This window comes from Triticum aestivum, chromosome 3B (assembly GCF_018294505.1).
Source record: "Triticum aestivum cultivar Chinese Spring chromosome 3B, IWGSC CS RefSeq v2.1, whole genome shotgun sequence".
In the NCBI taxonomy this organism is placed as follows: domain Eukaryota; kingdom Viridiplantae; phylum Streptophyta; class Magnoliopsida; order Poales; family Poaceae; genus Triticum; species Triticum aestivum.
Genome location: NC_057801.1, coordinates 835,365,768 through 835,388,723, shown reverse-complemented (window position 1 = coordinate 835,388,723; position 22,956 = coordinate 835,365,768).

Genomic DNA, 22,956 nt, shown 5'->3' with positions numbered 1-22,956 from the left:
TTTCTGTTAGTGCCATTAGTTTTCAAATTTGAAAACACTTTTTTTGTTTTCTTTGTTGCTTTATTTATTTTATTTTGTTTCTACTTACAACAAAATACTTATTGTTGCTATTTTTATTTTTTTTCAAATTTTTTTGTTTTGTTTTCTGCATTATTTATTTTCTTTTGGTTTTTTGCTTTATTTTTTAATTCTTTTTGCTTTTAGGTCAGCAAAATTATAAACTTTCTGTTTGTGCCTTTAGTTTTCAAATTTGAATTCTTTGAAATTTGTGTGATCACAAGTTTGTGAGCTCAACAAGGCGTGTAGAGGGACGGGCTTATAAACCGGTGTGAGCGCCCTTCGGTTGGCGAGGTTTTCAGATTCATAGTTTTCAAATGAACTCTGAAAAAGTTGGCATAGCATGTGCATGTACAAAACGGACAATGGTATCATACTCGTCTGTTACAAAGTTGGCATGGTATCATCATAATAGTTGCGGGAGAAAGTCTTCACTTTTTTTTTCGCTTGTGTCGTTTGCTTATTGCGCCGTAACCATGGATAATCTTCATCATTTATCAGGATGCTTGGGTCAACCTTGACTTTGAAGCGGGGAATTTCATGAAACTTTTCATACTCTTCAGACATGTCTGTCTTGCCCTCCACTCCCAGGATGTCCCTTTTTCCTGAAAGAACTATGTGGCGCTTTGGCTCATTGTATGATGTATTCGCTTCCTTATCTTTTCTTTTCCTCGGTCTGGTAGACATGTCCTTCACATAGATAACCTGTGCCACATCATTGGCTAGGACGAACGGTTCGTCAGTGTACCCAAGATTTTTCAGATCCATTGTTGTCATTCCGTACTGTGGGTCTACCTGTACCCCGCCTCCTGACAGATTGACCCACTTGCACTTAAACAAAGGGACCTTAAAATCTACTCCGTAGTCAAGTTCCCATATGTCTACTATGTAACCATAATATGTGTCATTTCCCTTGTCGGTTGCTGCATCAAAGCGGACACCGTTGTTTTGGTTGGTGCTCTTTTCATCTTGGTCAATCGTGTAAAATGTATTCCCATTTGTCTTGTATCCTTTCCAAATCATTACAGTCGAAGATGGTCCCCTGGACAACAAGTACAGCTCATCACAAACAGTGTTGTCACCTCTGAGATGTGTTTCCAACCAACTGCTGAAAGTCCTGATGTGTTCACATGTAATCCAGTCGTCGCACTGCTCCGGGTGTTTGGAGCGCAGACTGTTCTTGTGTTCATCGACATACGGGGTCACCAAGGTAGAGTTCTGTAGAACTGTGTAGTGTGCTTGAGACCAAGAATATCCATCCCTGCATATTATTGAGTCCCTTCCAAGCGTGCCTTTTCCAGTCAGTCTCCCCTCATACCGCGATTTAGGGAGACCTATCTTCTTAAGGCCAGGAATGAAGTCAACACAAAACCCGATGACATCCTCTGTTTGATGGCCCATGGAGATGCTTCCTTCTGACCTAGTGCGGTTACGAACATATTTCTTTAGGACTCCCATGAACCTCTCAAAGGGGTACATATTGTGTAGAAATACGGGCCCCAGATTGACAATCTCGTCGACTAGATGAACTAGGACGTGCGTCATGATATTGAAGAAGGATGGTTGGAACACCAGCTCGAAACTGACAAGACATTGCGCCACATCACTCCTTAGCGTCGGTACGATTTCTAGATCGATCACCTTCTGAGGTATTGCATTGAGGAATGCACATAGCTTCACAATGGCTAATCGGACGTTTTCCGGTAGAAGCCCCCTCAATGCAACCGGAAGCAGTTGCGTCATAATCACGTGGCAGTCATGAGACTTTAGGTTCTGGAACTTTTTCTCTGGCATATTTATTATTCCCTTTATATTCGACGAGAAGCCAGTCGGGACCTTCATACTGAGCAGGCATTGAAAGAATATTTCTTTCTCTTCTTTCGTAAGAGCGTAGCTGGCAGGACCTTCATACTGCTTCGGAGGCATGCCCTCTTTTTCGTGCAAGCGTTGCAGGTCCTCTCGTGCCTTAGGTGTATCTTTTGTCTTCCCATACACGCCCAAGAAGCCTAGCAGGTTCACGCAAAGGTTCTTCGTCACGTGCATCACGTTGATCGAAGAGCGGACCTCTAGGTCTTTCCAGTAGGGTAGGTCCCAAAATATAGATTTCTTCTTCCACATGGGTGCGTGATTCTCAGCGTCATTCGGAACAGCTAGTCCGCCGGGACCCTTTCCAAAGATTAGGTGCAAATCATTGACCATAGCAAGTACGTGATCATCGGTACGCATGGCGAGCTTCTTCCGGTGATCTGCCTCGCCTTTGAAATGCTTGCCTTTCTTTCGACATTGATGGTTGGTCGGAAGAAATCGACGATGGCCCAGGTACACATTCTTCCTGCAGCTTCCCAGGTAAATACTATCGGTGTCAAGTAAACAGTGCGTGCATGCGTGGTATCCCTTGTTTGTCTGTCCTGAAAGGTTACTGAGAGCGGGCCAATCGTTGATGGTCACGAACAGCAACACCTTTAGGTCAAATTTCTCCTTTTTGTGCTCATCCCACGTACGTACACCGTTTCCATTCCACATCTGTAAAAGTTCTTCAACTAATGGCCTTAGGTACACATCAATGTCGTTGCCGGGTTGCTTAGGGCCTTGGATGAGAACTGGCATCATAATGAACTTCTGCTTCATGCACATCCAAGAAGGAAGGTTATACATACATAGAGTCACGGGCTAGGTGTTGTGATTGCTGCTCTGCTCCCCGAAAGGATTAATGCCATCCGCGCTTAAAGCAAACCATACGTTCCTTGGGTCCTTTGCAAACTCATCCCAGTACTTTCTCTCGATTTTTCTCCACTGCGACCCGTCAGCGGGTGCTCTCAACTTCCCGTCTTTCTTACGGTCCTCACTGTGCGATCGCATCAACTTGGCATGCTCTCTGTTTCTGAACAGACGTTTCAACCGTGGTATTATAGGAGCATACCACATCACCTTCGCAGGAACCCTCTTCCTGGGAGGCTCGCCGTCAACATCACTAGGGTCATCTCGTCTGATCTTATACCGCAATGCACCGCACACCGGGCATGCGTTCAGATCCTTGTAGGCACCGCGGTAGAGGATGCGGTCATTAGGGCATGCATGTATCTTCTCCACCTCCAATCCTAGAGGGCATACGACCTTCTTTGCTGCGTACGTACTGTCGGGCAATTCGTTATCCTTTGGAAGCTTCTTCTTCATTATTTTCAGTAGCTTCTCAAATCCTTTATCAGGCACAGCATTCTCTGCCTTCCACTGCAGCAATTCGAGTACGGTACCGAGCTTTGTGTTGCCATCTTCGCAATTGGGGTACAACCCTTTTTTGTGATCCTCTAACATGCGATCGAACTTCAGCTTCTCCTTTTGACTTTGGCATTGTGTCCTTGCATCGACAATGACCCGGCGGAGATCATCATCATCGGGCACATCGTCTGGTTCCTCTTGATCTTCAGCAGCTTCACCCGTTGCAGCACCATCGTGCACATCGTCTGGTGCATCTTGATGTTCAGTAGCATCACCGTATTCAGGGGGCACATAGTTGTCATCGTACTCTTCTTCCTCGCCGTCTTCCATCATAACCCCTATTTCTCCGTGCCTCGTCCAAACATTATAGTGTGGCACGAAACCCTTGTAAAGCAGGTGGGTGTGAAGGATTTTCCGGTCAGAGTAAGACTTCGTATTCCCACATATAGGGCATGGACAACACATAAAATCATTCTGCTTGTTTGCCTCAGCCACTTCGAGAAAATCATGCACGCCCTTAATGTACTCGGAGGTGTGTCTGTCACCGTACATCCATTGCCGGTTCATCTGCGTGCATTATATATAATTAAGTGTGTCAAAAATCATTACAGAACATCATGAATAGATAATTAAGTGACCAAATTAATAGAAGTTCATCATCACATAAAAACCAAAGTACATACATAGTTCTCATCTAACAACATAAAGCTCTGCAGAGCATCTAAATTAATTAAACCATACATTGAAACTATGTAAAACATTTCAATGCGAAACAAATGCGATCATAATCGCAACCAAGGTAACAACTGATCCAACGGCATAATGATACCAAGCCTCGGTATGAATGGAATATTTTCTAATCTTTCTCATCTTCAAGCGCATTGCATCCATCTTGATCTTGTGATCATCGACGACATCCGCAACATGCAACTCCAATATCATCTTCTCCTCCTCAAGTTTTTTTATTTTTTCCTTCAAGAAATTGTTTTCTTCTTTAACTAAATTTAACCTCTCGACAATAGGGTCGGTTGGAATGTCCAGTTCAACAACCTCCTAGATAAATAAAATCTATGTCACATTGGTCGGCATAATTTTCATAAACAATAAATGAACCAATAGTTATGAAAAGATAATATATAGCACATCTGAATCATAGACAGGACGAGGGCCGACGGGGGCGGATACCAAAACCATCGCACTATATAAGATGCAATAATAAAAGTAAGAAAATAATACAAGTATCTATCTAAACATACAAGTAAGAATATTTTTCCTTTCAGAAAGAAGATAAGAACAAGAGGCTCACCACGTTGGTGCCGGCGATGAGATCGGCGCGGGTGATCGACGGCGGTGAAGACGGGGACGGGGCATGACGGACCGCTAAACCTAGATAAATATTAAGGAAAATGGAGCTTCGCGGTCGAGCTTGGAGAGGAGAAACCTTAAGTAGTGTGGCTCGGGCATTCCATCGAACACCTTGTGTGCATAGGAGGTGAGCTAGAGCACCACCAAGCCCTCTCCCCCTCGGCCAGAAAAAACAGAGCAGTGTGCTCTGCTCTTGCGCGAGGGGCTATATATAGGCACCACCATTGGTCCCGGTTGGTGGCATCAACCGGGGCTAAAGGGAAGCCTTTGGTCCCGGTTCATGCCACCAACCGGGACCAATAGTGGTGGGCCAAGAGCCAGGCCCATTGGTCCTGGTTCGTCCCACCAACCGGGACCAAAAGGTCCGGACGAACCAGGACCAATGGCCCACGTGGCCCGGCCGGCCCCCTGGGCTCACGAACCGGGGCAAATAGCTCCATTGGTCCCGGTTCTAGATTGAACCGGGACTAATGGGCTGAACTGGCCTGGGCCATTGCCCCCTTTTCTACTAGTGGGATGAAACGGCCCGGACCGACATTACGCGTACGCTTACGCGAGACTGGTTTTACCACCGTGCTTTGCACACAGGTGACTAGCGGGTGTCAGTTTCTCCAACTTTAGTTGAACCGAGTGTGGCTACGCCCGGTCCTTGAGAAGGTTAAAACAGCACTAACTTGACGAACTATCATTGTGGTTTTGATGCGTAGGTAAGAACGGTTCTTGCTCAGCCCGTAGCAGCCACGTAAAACTTGCAACAACAAAGTAGAGGACGTCTAACTTGTTTTTGCAGGGCATGTTGTGATGTGATATGGTCAAGGCATGATGCTATATTTTATTGTATGAGATGATCATGTTTTGTAACCGAGTTATCAAAAACTAGCAGGAGCCATATGGTTGTTGCTTTATTGTATGCAATGCAATCGCCCTGTAATTGCTTTACTTTATCACTAAGCGGTAGCGATAGTCGTAGAAGTAATAGTTGGCGAGACGACAACGATGCTACGATGGAGATCAAGGTGTCACGCCGATGACGATGGTGATCATGACGGTGCTTCGGAGATGGAGATCACAAGCACAAGATGATGATAGCCATATCATATCACTTATATTGATTGCATGTGATGTTTATCTTTTATGCATCTTATCTTGCTTTGATTGACGGTAGCATTATAAGATGATCTCTCACTAAATTTCAAGATAAAAGTGTTCTCCCTGAGTATGCACCGTTGCCAAAGTTCGTCGTGCCCAGACACCATGTGATGATCGGGTGTGATAAGCTCTACGTCCATCTACAACGGGTGCAAGCCAGTTTTGCATACGCAGAATACTCAGGTTAAACTTGACGAGCCTAGCATATGCAGATATGGCCTCGGAACACTGAGACCGAAAGGTCGAGCGTGAATCATATAGTAGATATGATCAACATAGTGATGTTCACCATTCAAAACTACTCCATTTCACATGATGATCGGTTATGGTTTAGTTGATTTGGATCACGTGATCACTTAGATGATTAGAGGGATGTCTATCTAAGTGGGAGTTCTTAAGTAATATGAATAATTGAACTTAAAATTATCATGAACTTAGTAACTGATAGTATTTTTGCATGTCTATGTTATTGTAGATAGATGGCTCGTGTTGTTGTTCCGTTGAATTTTAATGCGTTCCTAGAGAAAGCAAAGTTGAAAGATGATGGTAGGAATTACACAGACTAGGTCCATAACTTGAGGATTATCCTCATTGCTGCAAAGAAGAATTACGTCCTGGAAGCACCGCTGGGTGCCAGGCCTGCTACAGATGCAACTGACGACGTTAAGAACGTCTGGCAGAGCAAAGCTGATGACTACTCTATAGTTCAGTGTGCCATGCTTTACGGCTTAGAACCGGGACTTCAACGACGTTCTGAACGTCATGGAGCATATGAGATGTTCCAGGAGTTGAAGTTAATATTTCAAGCAAATGCCCAGATTGAGAGATATGAAGTCTCCAATAAGTTCTATAGCTGCAAGATGGAAGGGAATAGTTCTGTCAGTGAACATATACTCAAAATGTCTAGGTATAACAATCACTTGATTCAACTGGGAGTTAATCTTCCGGATGATAGTGTCCTTGACAGAATTCTTCAATCACTGTCACCAAGCTACAAGAGCTTCATGATGAACTATAATATGCAAGGGATGAACAAGACAATTCCCGAGCTCTTCGCAATGCTAAAGGCTGCGAAGGTAGAAATCAAGAAGGAGCATCAAGTGTCGATGGTCAACAAGACCACCAGTTTCAAGAAAAAGGGTAAAGGGAAGAAGAAGGGGAACTTCAAGAAGAACGGCAAACAAGTTGTTGCTCAAGAGAAGAAACCCAAGTCTGGACCTAAGCCTGAGACTGAGTGCTTCTACTGCAAGCAGACTGGTCACTGCAAGCGGAACTGCCCCAAGTATTTGGCGGATAAGAAGGATGGCAAGGTGAACAAAGGTATATGTGATATACATGTTATTGATGTGTACCTTACCAGAGCTCGCAGTAGCACCTGGGTATTTGATACTGGTTCTGTTGCTAATATTTGCAACTCAAAACAAGGACTACGGATTAAGCGAACACTGGCTAAGGACGAGGTGACGATGCGCGTGGGAAATGGTTCCAAAGTCGATGTGATCGCCGTCGGCACGCTACCTCTACATCTACCTTCGGGATTAGTTTTAGACCTAAATAATTGTTATTTGGTGCCAGCGTTGAGCATGAACATTATGTCTGGATCTTGTTTGATGCGAGACGGTTATTCATTTAAATCTAAGAATAATGGTTGTTCTATTTATATGAGTAATATCTTTTATGGTCATGCACCCTTGAAGAGTGGTCTATTTTTGATGAATCTCAATAGTAGTGATACACATATTCATAATGTTGAAACCAGAAGATGCAGAGTTGATAATGATAGTGCAACTTATTTGTGGCACTGCCGTTTGGGTCATATTGGTGTAAAGCGCATGAAGAAACTCCATACTGATCGACTTTTGGAATCACTTGATTATGAATCACTTGGTACTTGCAAACCAGGCCTCATGGGCAAGATGACTAAAACGCCGTTCTCCGGAACTATGGAGCAAGAAACTGATTTGTTGGAGATCATACATACTGATGTTTGTGGTCCAATGAATGTTGAGGCTCGCGGCAGGTATCGTTATTTTCTCACCTTCACAGATGATTTAAGCAGATATGGGTATATCTACTTAATAAAACATAAGTCTAAAACATTTGAAAAGTTCAGAGAATTTCAGAGTGAAGTTGAAAATCATCGTAACAAGAAAATAAAGTTTCTACGATCTGATCGTGGAGGAGAATATTTGAGTTACGAGTTTGGTCTACATTTGAAACAAAGCGGAATAGTTTCGCAACTCACGCCACCCGGAACACCACAACGTAATGGTGTGTCCGAACATCGTAATCGTACTTTACTAGATATATGGTGCGATCTATGATGTCTCTTATTGATTTACTGCTATCATTTTGGGGTTATGCTTTAGAGACGGCTGCATTCACGTTAAATATGGCACCATCAAAATCCGTTGAGACGACACCTTATGAACTGTGGTTTGGCAAGAAACCAAAGTTGTCGTTTCTTAAAGTTTGGGGCTGCGATGCTTATGTGAAAAAAATTCAACCTGATAAGCTCGAACCCAAATCGGAGAAATGTGTCTTCATAGGATACCCAAAGGAAATTGTTGGGTACACCTTCTATCACAGATCCGGAGGCAAGACATTCGTTGCCAAGAATGGATCCTTTCTAGAGAAGGAGTTTCTCTCGAAAGAAGTGAGTGGGAGGAAAGTAGAACTTGATGATGTAACTGTACCTGCTCCCATATTGGAAAATAGTTCATCACAGAAACCGGTTCCTGTGACGACTACACCAATTAATGAGGAAGCTAATGATATTGATCATGAAACTTCAGATCAAGATACTACCGAACCTCGTAGGTCAACCAGAGTAAGATCCGCACCAGAGTGGTACGGTAATCCTATTCTGGAGGTCATGTTACTTGACCATGGCGAACCTACGAACTATGAGGAAGCGATGATGAGCCCAGATTCCGCAAAATGGCTTGAGGCCATGAAATCTGAGATGGGATCCATGTATGAGAACAAAGTATGGACTTTGGTTGACTTGCCCGATGATCGGCAAGCCATCAAGAATAAATGGATCTTCAAGAAGAAGACTGACGCTGATGGTAATGTTACTGTCGATAAAGCTCGACTTGTTGCGAAAGGTTTTCGACAAGTTCAAGGGGTTGACTACGATGAGACTTTCTCACCCGTAGCGATGCTTAAGTCTGTCTAAATCATGTTAGCAATTGCCGCATTTTATGATTATGAGATTTGGCAAATGGAGTCAAAACTGCATTCCTGAATGGATTTCTGGAAGAAGAGTTTTATATGATGCAACCAGAAGGTTTTGTTGATCCAAAAGATGCTGACAAAGTGTGCAAGCTCCAGCGATCCATTTATGGACTGGTGCAAGCCTCTTAGAGTTGGAATAAACGCTTTGATAGTGTGATCAAAGCATATGGTTTTATATAGACTTTTGGAGAAGCCTGTATTTACAAGAAAGTGAGTGGGGGCTCTGTAGCATTTCTAATATTATATGTGGATGACATATTGTTGATTGGAAATGATATAGAATTTCTGGATAGCATAAAAGGATACTTGAATAAAAGTTTTTCAATGAAAGACCTCGGTGAAGCTGCTTATATATTGGGCATCAAGACCTATAGAGATAGATCAAGACGCTTAATTGGACTTTCACAAAGTACATACCTTGATAAAGTTTTGAAAAAATTCAAAATGGATCAAGCAAAGAAAGGGTTCTTGCCTGTAATACAAGGTGTGAAATTGAGTCAGACTCAATGCTCGACCACTGCAGAAGATAGAGAGAAAATGAAAGATGTTCCCTATGCTTCAGCCATAGGCTCTATCATGTATGCAATGTTGTGTACCAGAAATGCTGTGTACCAGACCTGATGTGTGCCTTGCTATTAGTTTAGCAGGGAGGTACCAAAGTAATCCAGGAGTGGATCACTAGACATCGGTCAAGAACATCCTGAAGTACCTGAAAAGGACTAAGGATATGTTTCTCGTTTATGGAGGTGACAAAGAGCTAGTCGTAAATGGTTATGTCGATGCAAGCTTTGACACTGATCCGGACGATTCTAAATCGCAAAATGGATAAGTGTTTATATTGAACGGTGGAGCTGTCAGTTGGTGCAGTTCTAAACAAAGCGTCGTGGTGGGATCTGCATGTGAAGCAGAGTACATAGCTGCTTCAGAAGCAGCAAATGAAGGAGTCTGGATGAAGGAGTTCATATCCGATCTAGGTGTCATACCTAGTGCATCGGGTCCAATGAAAATCTTTTGTCACAATACTGGTGCAATTGCCTTGGCAAAGGAATCCAGATTTCACAAGAGAACCAAGCACATCAAGAGACACTTCAATTCCATCCAGGACCAAGTCCAGGTGGGAGACATAGAGATTTGCAAGATACATACGGATCTGAATGTTGCAGACCCGTTGACTAAGCCTCTTCCACGAGCAAAACATGATCAACACCAAGGCTCCATGGGTGTTAGAATCATTACTGTGTAATCTAGATTATCGACTCTAGTGCAAGTGGGAGACTGAAGGAAATATGCCCTAGAGGCAATAATAAAGTTATTATTTATTTCCTCATATCATGATAAATGTTTATTATTAATGCTAGAATTGTACTACCCGGAAACATAATACATGTGTGAATACATAAACAAACATAGTGTCACTAGTATGCCTCTACTTGACTAGCTCATTGATCAAAGATGGTTGAGTTTGCTAACCATGCATATGAGTTATCATTTGGTCAGTGGGATCACATCATTAAGAGAATGATGTGATTGACTTGACCCATTTTGTTAGCTTAGCACTTGATCGTTTAGTATGTTGCTATTGCTTTCTTCATGACTTATACATGTTCCTATGACTATGAGATTATGCAACTCCCGTTTACCGGAGGAACACTTTGTGTGCTACCAAACGTCACAACGTAACTGGGTGATTATAAAGGTGATCTACAGGTGTCTCCGAAGGTACTTGTTGGGTTGGCCTATTTCGAGATTAGGATTTGTCATTCCGATTGTCGGAGAGGTATCTCTGGGCCCACTCGGTAATGCACATCACTATAAGCCTTGCAAGCATTGCAACTAATAAGTTAGTTGCGGGATGATGTATTACGGAACGAGTAAAGAGACTTGCCGGTAACGAGATTGAACTAGGTATTGAGATACCGACGATCGAATCTCGGGCAAGTAACATACCGATGACAAAGGGAACAACGTATGTTGTTATGCGGTTTGACCGATAAAGATCTTCGTAGAATATGTAGGAGCCAATATGGGCATCCAGGTTCCGCTATTGGTTATTGACCAGAGAGATGTCTCGGTCATGTCTACATAGTTCTCGAACCCGTAGGGTCCCCACGCTTAACGTTCGTTGACGATATAGTATTATATGAGTTATGTATGTTGGTGACCGAATGTTGTTCGGAGTCCCGGATATGATCACGGACATGACGAGGAACTCCGGAATGGTCCGGAGATAAAGATTGATATATGGGATAACAGTGTTTGGTCTCCGGAAGGGTTCCGGAATTCACCGGAAGGGGTTTCGGATGTTTCCCGAAATGTTTGGGTACGAGAACACTTTATTTGGGCCAAAGGGGGAAGCCCACAAGGTTTTTGGAAAGCGCAAAATAAAGTTTTGCGGAGTCCAGGGGCCAGACGCCAGGGTCCCTGGTGTATGGGTCCAGACGCCGGGAACCCTGGCGTCTGGCCCTGGAGTCCGAGAAGGACTCTTGCCTTTCGGGTGAAACCGACTTTGTGGAGGCTTTTACTCCAAGTTTCGACCCCAAGGCTGAACATATAAATAGAGGGGCAGGGCTAGCACCAAAGACACATCAAGAAACACCAAGCCGTGTGCCGGCAACCCCACCCCTCTAGTTTATCCTCCGTCATAGTTTTCGTAGTGCTTAGGCGAAGCCCTGCGGAGATTGTTCTTCACCAACGCCGTCACCACGCCGTCGTGCTGCCGGAACTCATCTACTACTTCGCCCCTCTTGCTGGATCGAGAAGGCGAGGACGTCATCGAGCTGAACGTGTGCAGAACTCGGAGGTGTCGTGCGTTCGATACTTGGATCGGTCGGATCGTGAAGGTGTACGACTACATCAACCGCGTTGATAAATGCTTCCGCTTTCGGTCTACAAGGGTATGTGGACAACATTCTCCCCTCTCATTGCTATGCATCACCATGATCTTGCATGTGCGTAGGAAATTTTTTAATATTACTACGTTCCCCAACATGCCGGGGGCGTTGAAACGCTTAAACGGGCTAGCCTAGCTCGAATGATCGCTCGATCTCCCCTGTGCGAAGCAGACACACTTCGATACAAATTTCCCTTGTGACATTGGGTTTCGGTGACACGCGTTCTATCAAATTGAGCTTTTCGGCAGATTTTGTTATTGTTATTTAAAAAAAGAACTTCATAAAGTAAAATATCAAGGTGCAAGCCCTGTAACGTCATTTCACTTTTGTCTCTCCAAAGCGGGTACAACCTAATTATTCCCTTCTTTGTAGAGTTGGAATATTTGCCCTCTAGTGGGGGATGTGTCATGTGCACTTGTGTGGATGGCTTCTAGGCCTTCAGTATGGTCCAAAACGACGATTGGTACGTGGGGATCACATCGGTAGGGTACTATGTGAGGGGTGGTGCACATCCCTCTATTTGGCTTCTCCCTCCAGAATTTAATATATATATTGCACACATTTGCTAATATTTAGTTTCTTGTTTTTCTTCAGGATTTAATCGATTCCTATAGGAAGCAAAGAACGGAGCCAGGGACGGTGACCTTGCGGTGTTGCCGGTGAGGACAAACAAGCCAGAGGACTTGGCCATGAAGTCATAGGGGAAGGTTGATGGGTGAGAGTGCGGTGGTGGCAGGGGGAGGGTTATCTCTGCGTGACGGGATGGCTCGACAGGATGGTCGGATGAGTAGATGGATGATCGGGGGCACGCCGACCTGGTGGTGTGAGTAGAGGGACGTTCGGTGGCGGATAGGGTAGAAGGACGGTTAAGGTCGACGGCTCGGTGGCGTGGCAGCGACATTGCCTTGGATGACCGAGGATGGTGGTTACGGCGGCGGGGTGGGCTGGTCGACAACGCTGTTGGTGAAATGGGTAGATGTGGTAGTCAACTAAACCATGAGAAAATTTCAGCTTTGCATGCATCAGATTTTGGATTTGATTGGTGGAAACTATTGCAGCGGTTTCACATATTATGCACAAAACAAATCTTTGATGCGTGGCCTTCCTACTTCTCTTCCGTCTGTATATTTTGTACATTTTTAAGTTCATATATTATGTACATTTTTTAAGTTCTGTATAATTTTTAAATAAGCTTCCGGACAATTTTTGAAAAAGACAAACAAATTTGGAAACACAACATTTTTTAAATTTGTGAACAATTTTTTAAACTCCTGCAAAAATGGAAAGATGGGCATTTAAAAAAATTATGAACTATTTTCGAGACAAGGAACATTTTTTCAAGTTCCGAACAATTTTGAAAAAGTTGTGAACATTTTGAAGAAAAGGATACCGAGCAAAATTTAAAAGACTATCATTTTTCGAAAATTTACAAACAATTTTAATGTGGTTTTTTAAACTCCTGAAAAATGGATATTTTACTGACAATTTTTCAAACATGAATATTTTTTTAAATTTGTGAACAATTGTTTATGGCGGGAACATTTTCTGAAATTCTGAACATTTTCAAAAAGTTTGGGGATTTTCCATATTTATGAACAAAACAGTAAAACATGACTATTTTAAGAAAAGGTAAAAAAGGAAGAAAGGATATTATATAATTTAAAATGAAAGGAAAATAAAGGAAAAAATGAATGGAAACAAAACGAAAATAGACAGAAAAGGATATTATATATTGCACACATTTGCTAATATTTAATTGCCTATTTTTCTTCAAGATTTAATCGATTCCCATAGGAAGCGAAGGACGGAGCCAAGGACAAACTTGCGGTGTTGCCGATGAGGACAAACAAGCAGAGGGGTTGGCCATGATGGGTGAGTGTGCGGTGGTGGCAGGGGGAGGATTATCTCTACGTGAGGGGATGGCTCGACAGGATGGTCGGATGAGTAGATAGATGATCGGGGGCACGCCGACCTAGTGCTGTGAGTAGAGGGATGGTCGGTGGCAGATAGGGTAGAAGGACGGTTAAGGCCGGCGGCTCGGTGGCGTGGCAGCGACATTGCCTCGGATGACCGGGGATGGGGGTTACGGCGGCAGGGGTGGGCTGTCAACAACGCTGCTGGTGAAAGGGGTAGATGTGGCAGTCAACTAAACCATGAGAAAATTTCAGCTTTGCATGCACCAGATTTTGGATTTGATTGGTGGAAACTATCGCAGCGATTTCACATATTATGCACGAAAAAATATCTTTGATGCGTGGCCTTCCTACTTCTCTTCCGTCTGTATATTCTGTACATTTTTAAGTTCATATATTATGTACATTTTTTAAGTTCCGAATAATTTTTAAGTAAGCTTTCGGACAATTTTTGAAAAAGACAAACCAAATTTGAAAACACAACATTTTTTAAATTTGCGAACAATTTTGAAATGCAGACAATTTTTGAAACTCCTGCAAAAACGGAAATATGAACATTTAAAAAAATTATGAACTATTTTCGAAAAAACGAACATTTTTTCAAGTTCCGAACAATTTTGAAAAAGCTGTGAACACTTTGAAGAAAAAGATACTGAGCAAAATTTAAAAGACTATCATTTTTCGAAAATTGGCAACAATTTTCAAGGCGGTTTTTTAAACTCCTGAAAAATGGATATTTTACTGACAGCTTTTCAAACATGAATATTTTTTTAAACTTGTGAACAATTGTTTATGGCGGGAACATTTTCTGAAATTCTGAACATTTTTCAAAAAGTATGGGGATTTTCCATATTTACGAACAAAATAGTAAAACACAACTATTTTAAGAAAAATATAAAAAGGAAGACAAGAAAATATATAATCGAAAATGAAAGGAAAAGAAAGGAAAAAAATGAATGGAAACAAAACGAAAATGGAAAGGCGAGAAAAGATAAACTGGAAAAGAAAATAAAAGCATAATAAGAAAAAAAAAGGTTCAGGAACCTTTTGGAAGTTTCCCAAAACCAAAAAAACAGACTGGGAACCTCTGGAAGGGTCCCAATACAGGGGACGTTGAAACGCTTAAACGGGCTGGCCCAACTCGAATGATCGCTCGGTCTCCCCTGTGAGAAGCAGCCACAGTTCGATTTAAAATGCGTTGAATAGGGATTTCCCTTATGACATCGGGTTTCCAAGACACACGTTCTATCAAATTGAGCTTTTCGGGAGATTATGTTATTGTTATTTAAAAAGAGAACTTCATAAAGTAAAATATCGAGGTGCAAGCCCTATAACGTCATTTCACTTTTATCTCCAAAGCGGGTACAACCCAATTATTCCCTTCTTTGTAGAGTTGGATTATTTGCTCTTTAGTGGGGGATGTGTCATGTGCACTTGTGTGGATGGCTTCTAGGCCTTCAGTATGGTCCAAAATGGCAATTAGTACGTGTGGATCACATCGGTAGGGTACTATGTGAGGGGTGGTGCTCATCCCTCTATTTGGCTTCTCCCTCCAGAATTACCATATACATACATACATACATACATACATACATACATACATACATACATACATATATATATATATATATATATATATATATATATATATATATATATATATATTGCGCACATTTGCTAATATTTAATTGCCTATTTTTCTTCAAGTTTAATCGATTCCCATAGGAAGCGAAGGACGGAGCCAAGGACAAAGACGTTGCGGTGTTGCCGATGAGGACAAACAAGTAGAGGGGTTGGCCATGATGGGTGAGAGTGCGGTGGTGGCAGGGGGAGGGTTATCCCTACGTGAGGGGATGGCTCGACAGGATGGTCGGATGAGTAGATGGATGATCGGTGGCACGCTGACCTGGTGGTGTGAGTAGAGGGATGGTCGGTGGCAGATAGGGTAGAAGGACGGTTAAGGCCGGCGGCTCGGTGGCGTGGCAGCGAGATTGCCTCGGATGACAGGGGATGGGGGTTACGGCGGTGGGGGTGGGCTGTCGACACCGCTGCTGGTGAAAGGGGTAGATGTGGCAGTCAACTAAACCATGAGAAAATTTCAGCTTTGCATGCATCAGATTTTGGATTTGATTGGCGGAAACTATCGCAGCGATTTCACATATTATGCACGAAAAATATCTTTGATGCGTGGCCTTCCTACTTCTCTTCCGTCTGTATATTTTGTACATTTTTAAGTTCACATATTATGTACATTTTTGTAACTTCTGAATAATTTTTAAGTAAGCTTTCGGACAATTTTTGAAAAAGAAAAACCAAATTTGAAAACACAACATTTTTTAAATTTGCAAACAATTTTGAAATGTAGACAATTTTTGAAACTCCTGCAAAAATGGAAATATGAGCATTTAAAAAAATATGAACTATTTTCGAAAAACGAACATTTTTTCAAGTTCCGAACAATTTTGAAAAAGTTGTGAACATTTTGAAGAAAAAGATACCGAGCAAAATTTAAAAAGGCTCATTTTTCGAAAATTGCCAACAAATTTTAAGGCGGTTTTTTAAACTCATGAAAAATGGATATTTTACTGACAATTTTTTAAACAAGAATATTTTTTAAAATTTGTGAACAATTGTTTATGACGGAAACATTTTTTGAAATTCTCAACATTTTTTAAAACTATGGGGATTTTCCATATTTACGAACAAAACAGTAAAACACAACTATTTAAGAAAAAATATAAAAAGGAAGAAAGGAAAATATAAATTTGAAAATGAAAAATTAAAATGAAAGGAAAAGAAAGGAAAAAATTGATGAAAAAAAAATAGACAGAAAAGATAAAAAAGGCGAGAAAAGAAAAATCTGGAAAAGAGAAAAAAAATAAAAAAAACGGGTCAAGAACCTTCTGGAAGTTTCCTAAAACCAAAAAAACGACTGGGACCCTCTGGAAGGTTCCCAATACCGGGGATGTTGTAACGCTTAAACTGGCAGGCCCAGCTCGAATGATCGCTCGATCTCCCCTATGCGAAGCAGCCACAGTTCGATGCAAAATGCGTTGAATAGGGATTTCCCTTATGATATCGGGTTTCCGAGACACACGTTCTATCAAATTGAGCTTTTCGGAAGATTCTGTTATTGTTATTTATTAAAAGAACTTCATAAAGTAAAATATCGAGGTGCAAGCCCTGCAACGTCATTTGACTTTTGTCTCTCCAAAGCGGGTACAACCCAATTATTCCCTTCTTTGTATAGTTGGATTATTTGCCCTTTAGTGGGGGATCTGTCATGTGCACTTGTGTGGATGGCTTCTAGGCCTTCAGTATGATCCAAAACGGCAAGTGGTATGTGGGGATCACAGACATTGCGGTGTTGCCGGTGAGGACAAGCATGCCTGAGAGGCTGGCCATGAAGTTGTAGGCGAAGGTTGATGGGTGAGAGTGCGGGTGGTGGTAGAGGGAGGGGTGTCATCTCTGCGTGACGGGATGGCTTGACAGGATGGTCGGATGAGTAGAGGGGATCGGGGGCACGGCGACTCGTGGTGTGGGTAGAGGGATGGTAGGGAGCGGATAGAACACTGGTCCGACACGGGTAGAAGGACGGTTAGGGCTGACGGCTAGGCGACGTGGCAGCGACATTGCCGCGGATGGCCGGGGACGGCGGTTGTGGCGGCGGGTGGGCGGGCCAGACAACGCTGCTGCTGGTGAAAGGGGTAGACGTGGCAGTAAACTAAACCATGAGAAAATTTCGGCTTTGCATGCACCAGATTTTGAATTTAATTGGTAGTAGAAACTATTACTGCTCAATTGCTGCTCACCGGCGCCCCCGCGCCCGCGGCCCGGGCCGCCTGGCCGTAGCAGTACTCGAGCTGGCCGTCGTCCCTGTCGCCCATATCGTCGGCGCGGTCCATGGCGCGGCGGCGACCATGCCGGACAGGTCGTGGCGGCAGGTGGGGCAGTTGGCGCCGCGGTCGAGCCAGGTGAGCATGCAGTGCGCGTGGTACGCGTGCGAGCAGGGCAGGTTCACCGACCCGGACTTGCCGCCGTCGCGGAACTCGTCGAAGCAGATCCGGCACTCCTCGTCCGACCCGGGCGCCACCGTCTGCATCGCCACCTCGGCGCACCACCGGAGCACGGCCCGGGGCTCGCTGAACACCCGCGTCACCCGGAGCCGCGCGTCCACCTCGAACCGGCAGCGCCGCTCCGGGCAGGAGGCGAGCCAGCGGGAGCCCTGCTCGCGCAGCCACGCCGCGATGCGCCGCGGCGCGTGCTCGCCGTCCCAGGCGGACTCATCGGAGAGGTCGAGGCCGACGCCGCGCAGCACGGGCGTGGAGGCGAGCATGTCGAGCACGGCGGGGAGGACGTCGTCGGGGCGGAGGAGGACGGAGGGGTCGCGCAGGTCGCGCACCTCGTCGGACGTGGACGGCTGCTGGAGGAACTCCGGCTTGACGCGGTCGGGGAGGGCGAGGCCGCCGCCGCGGAGCCGGCGGGTGGCGTGCTCGAGGGTGACGGTGCAGCGGAGGTGCACGGACGAGAGGCCGGCGCCGGCGCGCTCCTCGCCCAGGGCCAGCACGTTGAACCGGATGGCGGTGCCGGGGGCAGTGCGGATCCGCGTCTCCACCGCCATGGCCGCCCAGATCTCCGGCGCGCGTCTCGCCGGCCGCCCCCGTTTTACGGCGGACACTTTATCGGGAAAAGATCTGGATTCTGGGCCGCTTGAGAACAACGCCACCTGTACCTGGGTCTGGACTTCCGTGACCGGGTTGTACTGCTACACCAGATCCTATCTGAATCCGGTTCAGTTGGTTTTTTCGATTTTTTTTTTGTTCAGTATGGGTTTTGGACTGCTGCGTAGGGGACTCCTGGCGGACTCTAAAAAGAACTTTGACAGGGAAAATATACAGGTATACTTCTACTCCCTTCGTTCCTAAATATTTGTCTTTCTAAAGATTTCAATAAATGACTACATACAAAGCAAAATGAGTGAATCTACACTCTAAAATATATCTATATGCATTCATATGTGGTAGTCCATTTGAAATATCTAAAAAGACAAATATTCAGGAACGGAGGGAGTAGTAAACTGCCTGTGCGTTGCCACCGACATTTAAAAAAAATACTGATTTCGTATGTAAGCATAAGCCATGTCAAATTTCACATGTATAAAAAGGTAGCCGATAATATAGAACAAATAATCACAAAAATGAAATCCAATGATGTATACTTTGAGACCTGATGCACAGTACATTTGCCAAAAAAAAATCTGATGCAGAGTAAAGAAAGTAGTAGAAACACATATAACTTTGTAGTGTGCAATTCATTAAAAATGATAGATAGCACCCTTCTTTGTGGAAAAGACCTCAGGTCATATATACCAACTTGTGGTTGGATGGTTTCAGGGACAGTGGTATTCCCAGCCCATCAGAGTTCAAGTCCTGGTGCTCACATTATTTCTAAATTTATTTTAGGATTGACGAGGCGTCTACGGTTACTTCGTAAATTTCAAGATGATATGCCGGCTCAGTCTCTCAGAGGTGCTCATAGGGGTAGGGTGTGTGTGTGCGCGTTCATAGGGGTGAGTGTATGCGCGTATGTATGAGTGATTGCGTCTGTACTATGTTCGAAAAAAAACACCATTGGTACAAGGAACCCAAAGAAAACATAAATTACAACTGAGTCCTTGGAACTTCGACACACCCCAAACTCCGATGTGGGTTGAGGCGCACCACCGCCGCTCCAACATGGAGCCGACGTGACCTTGTAGAGTGCGGTCGGGTTCTTCGCGGCCAGGAAGTCGTCAACCTTGGTCCAATAGGACCAGTATTGGACCAGCATACCAAGACGAAAAACCACCAGGGACGAGACATGGGGAGATCTGGCGCTGATAACCCACACGTATAGGGGATCGCAACAATTTTCGAGGGTAGAGTATTCAAACCAAATTTATAGATTCGGCACAAGGGGAGCCAAAGAATATTTGTAAGTATTAGCAGTTGAGTTGTCAATGTAGCTACACCTGGAGATTAAATATCTGCAGCAAAGCGATCAATAGCACAATACTATGATAGTTTTGATAGCAGTGATAACAGTAGTAGTAACGGTAACAGTGATAGCAATAATGTTTTAGTAGTTGTAACAGTAGCAATAGCAATAGTAACTTAGCAAAAATAATATGTGAAAAATTCGTAGGCATTGGATCGGTGATTTCGTTGGATGATATTCATCATATAACAGTGATAACCTAGGGCGATACAGAAGTAACTCCAGTTCATAAATATAATGTATACATGCTTAGAGAAAAGAACTTGCATGACATCTTTTGTCCTACCCTCCCATGGCAGCCGGGTCCATAAAGAAAGTAAGAGATATTAAGGTCTCCTTTTAATAGAGAACCGGAACAAAGCATTAACATATAGTGAATATATGAAGTCCGCAAACTACGGTAATCACCGAAATAAATCTCAATTATTGTCACCTCGGAGTATGCGGATCATAACACATAGCAGGTGCATATAACTTGCAAGATTGAATCACGAACATAGATATAATGGTGAAAACATAAACGGTCCAAATCTGGAATCATGGCACTCGGGCCCTAGTGACAAGCACAATCTCATAACATAGTGGATACTAGGGATCAAGGCCTAACAAAACTAACTCAATTACATGATGAGTCTTATCCAACCCACCACCGTCCAACATGTCTACGAAGGAATTACTCACTTCCGGCGGTGAGCATCATGAAAATGGTGGAGGATGGTTGATAATGACAAAGACCGAAGGTTTCCCTCTCCGGAGCCTCGAACGGGCTCCAGATCTGGCCTCCCAATGAAGAACATGAGGTGGCGGCGGCTCCGTATCGTAAAACGCGATAAAACTTCCTCTCCTTTTTTTTGGAAAAATAGAATTTTATAGCATTGAAATTAGGGCCAGCGGGCCTCATGGGTCCCACTACCCACCACGGCATGCCAGAGGGGGGATGGCGCGCCCTGGTGCCTTGTGGGCAGCTTGGCCCCCTCCAGTGGGTCTTGGTTCCAGTATTTTTTATTTATTCCAAAATTCTTTAAAAAGTTTCGTCCAATACCTAGAATTTTTAGTTCTGCACAAAAATAACACCATGGTAATACTGCTGAAAACAGTGTCAGTCCGAATTAGTTTCATTCAAATCATGCAAATTAGAGTCCAAAACAAGAGCAAAATCATTAGAAAAGTAGATACGACGAAGACGTATCAACTCCCCCAAGCTCAGTTGACAAACTGAAAGTGACAAAGAAAACTTTTACGAACTCTTTTGTTTTGTGTTTATACATATGCTTAAATAACATCCAAATTTTCAGCAAAGATCATAACTAATCATGTAGATGATAACTCTTAAAGATTATATTCACCCATATCAATGGCAAAATCAGCTAGGGAGCAATAATAAAATATTTTAAATGCCAGCACTTTGTTAAAACAATCATGATATATATATGACAATAGTGGTATCTCGCTAGCTCTTTCTGAGACCGCAAAACATAAATGCAAAACACCTCCAAAGGTCAAGCAACGTCTAAATATTGTAATTCATGGTAGAAGAGGTCCATTCATGATGCATTCAACATTAACTATACACAATGCATGAGGATGTCAACAATGCTCTCAGGACTGGTGCTTGTTTGAGAAGGTGGTGACTCAATCATAAAAGTAAATAGATATGCCCTTCGTAGAGGGAAGCAGAGATTTGCAGAGGTGCCAGAGCTCAAAGCTTAAATCAGAGATAAATATAATTTTGTGAGGCATACCTTTCCTGCCAATGTTACGACCAAAAGTTATCAATATTTTCCATGCTAAACACATTAGCGGCGATTCCCAAGTGGTAAAAGTAAAGTTTACTCCCCCTCCACCAACAAACACAAGCCATGGCTAACCGAATCCACGGGTGCCTTCCATACCATACAAACACAAGCCATGACAGAGGTGTCCATTATGTTTTTGTCAGGTTTTTTCCCAGGGATTGTCGAGTTTTTCTCTAATACTATTTGGAAGATGATTAGAAAGAACACCCATGACAATTGTGGGAAATTACCCTTTTCACTTTAATGGCATTATTGAAAATAAGTACCTATTGGAATTAGAACAAATAAATGGAAGATTTATTTGGTCTAATGACCATGCATATCATGTATATAAGAACCATACAAAGTGCATGTTCCCGTAAGAGGGTCGATGGCGCATGACACTCGGCAGTGGGGTAGAAGAATCAATGAGTACATCGTTCAAAGAAGATAGTTGTGGAATTTGGAGTTCATAGTGGTCTCATGACAGTCTTACGAGTCGTCATATGTGACCATCCTTCTATCGTTGTGGCAGAAGAGGGTGGAGTGCGTGACAGTACGCCAAACACCCCCCCTTTCTCACGTTTTCTCAGTTCCACCAAGCTAGATAACATGACGAGGAGCGTAATACAAATTCACACTACACGAACCTAGTTCACTCCGAGCATCGCCTAGAAAACCTTCAAATACGGCCATCGTGCATTTCTTTTTGCAAAACACCTCGCTCTAACCGTCGTTGCATTTTTCGATTGAAATTTGGAGACCGAGGAGCGCGGCGATGCATGCATGTGTTTCACTTCACCTCTTGCGTCGCCTCATCTCCCACATTCTCGAAAGAGAAGCAACAAAAAGGGGCGCGTTTCGTCGTGGCAGGCCGGCCGACGAGGGGCTGTCGGGAGCCGTGGCTTCCCCGACGACGCCGCGAGGCCGGAGGTCAGCGGCCGAAGAGCGAGAACGGCTCGCCACACGTGTTGGCCGTACTCGAAGGTTTTTCTTGTTAGATACGACGACCAAAGTTGAACTGAAAACCTACACCCAACCAGCCTGCTAGGTCACAGAAAAGTAATAGGAAAGGAAAGGGGAAGAAGAAACACAAGGCAGGTGAACTGGAGGGAGGGATGTGGGACGGACGAGGTCCACGGCTGGAACGGTCAAAGAGCGTGCGATTTCGCGTCCGCACCCCTCAAACCTCCACCGTCTCCTCCCCAGCACCGCACCATTCCTCTCCTCTTCCTCCTCCCTCCCTCTCTCCCTGCTGCTGACCCACCAACCCGCCGCAGACCAACGCGGCTGTGACCCAAATCTCTCCTCTCC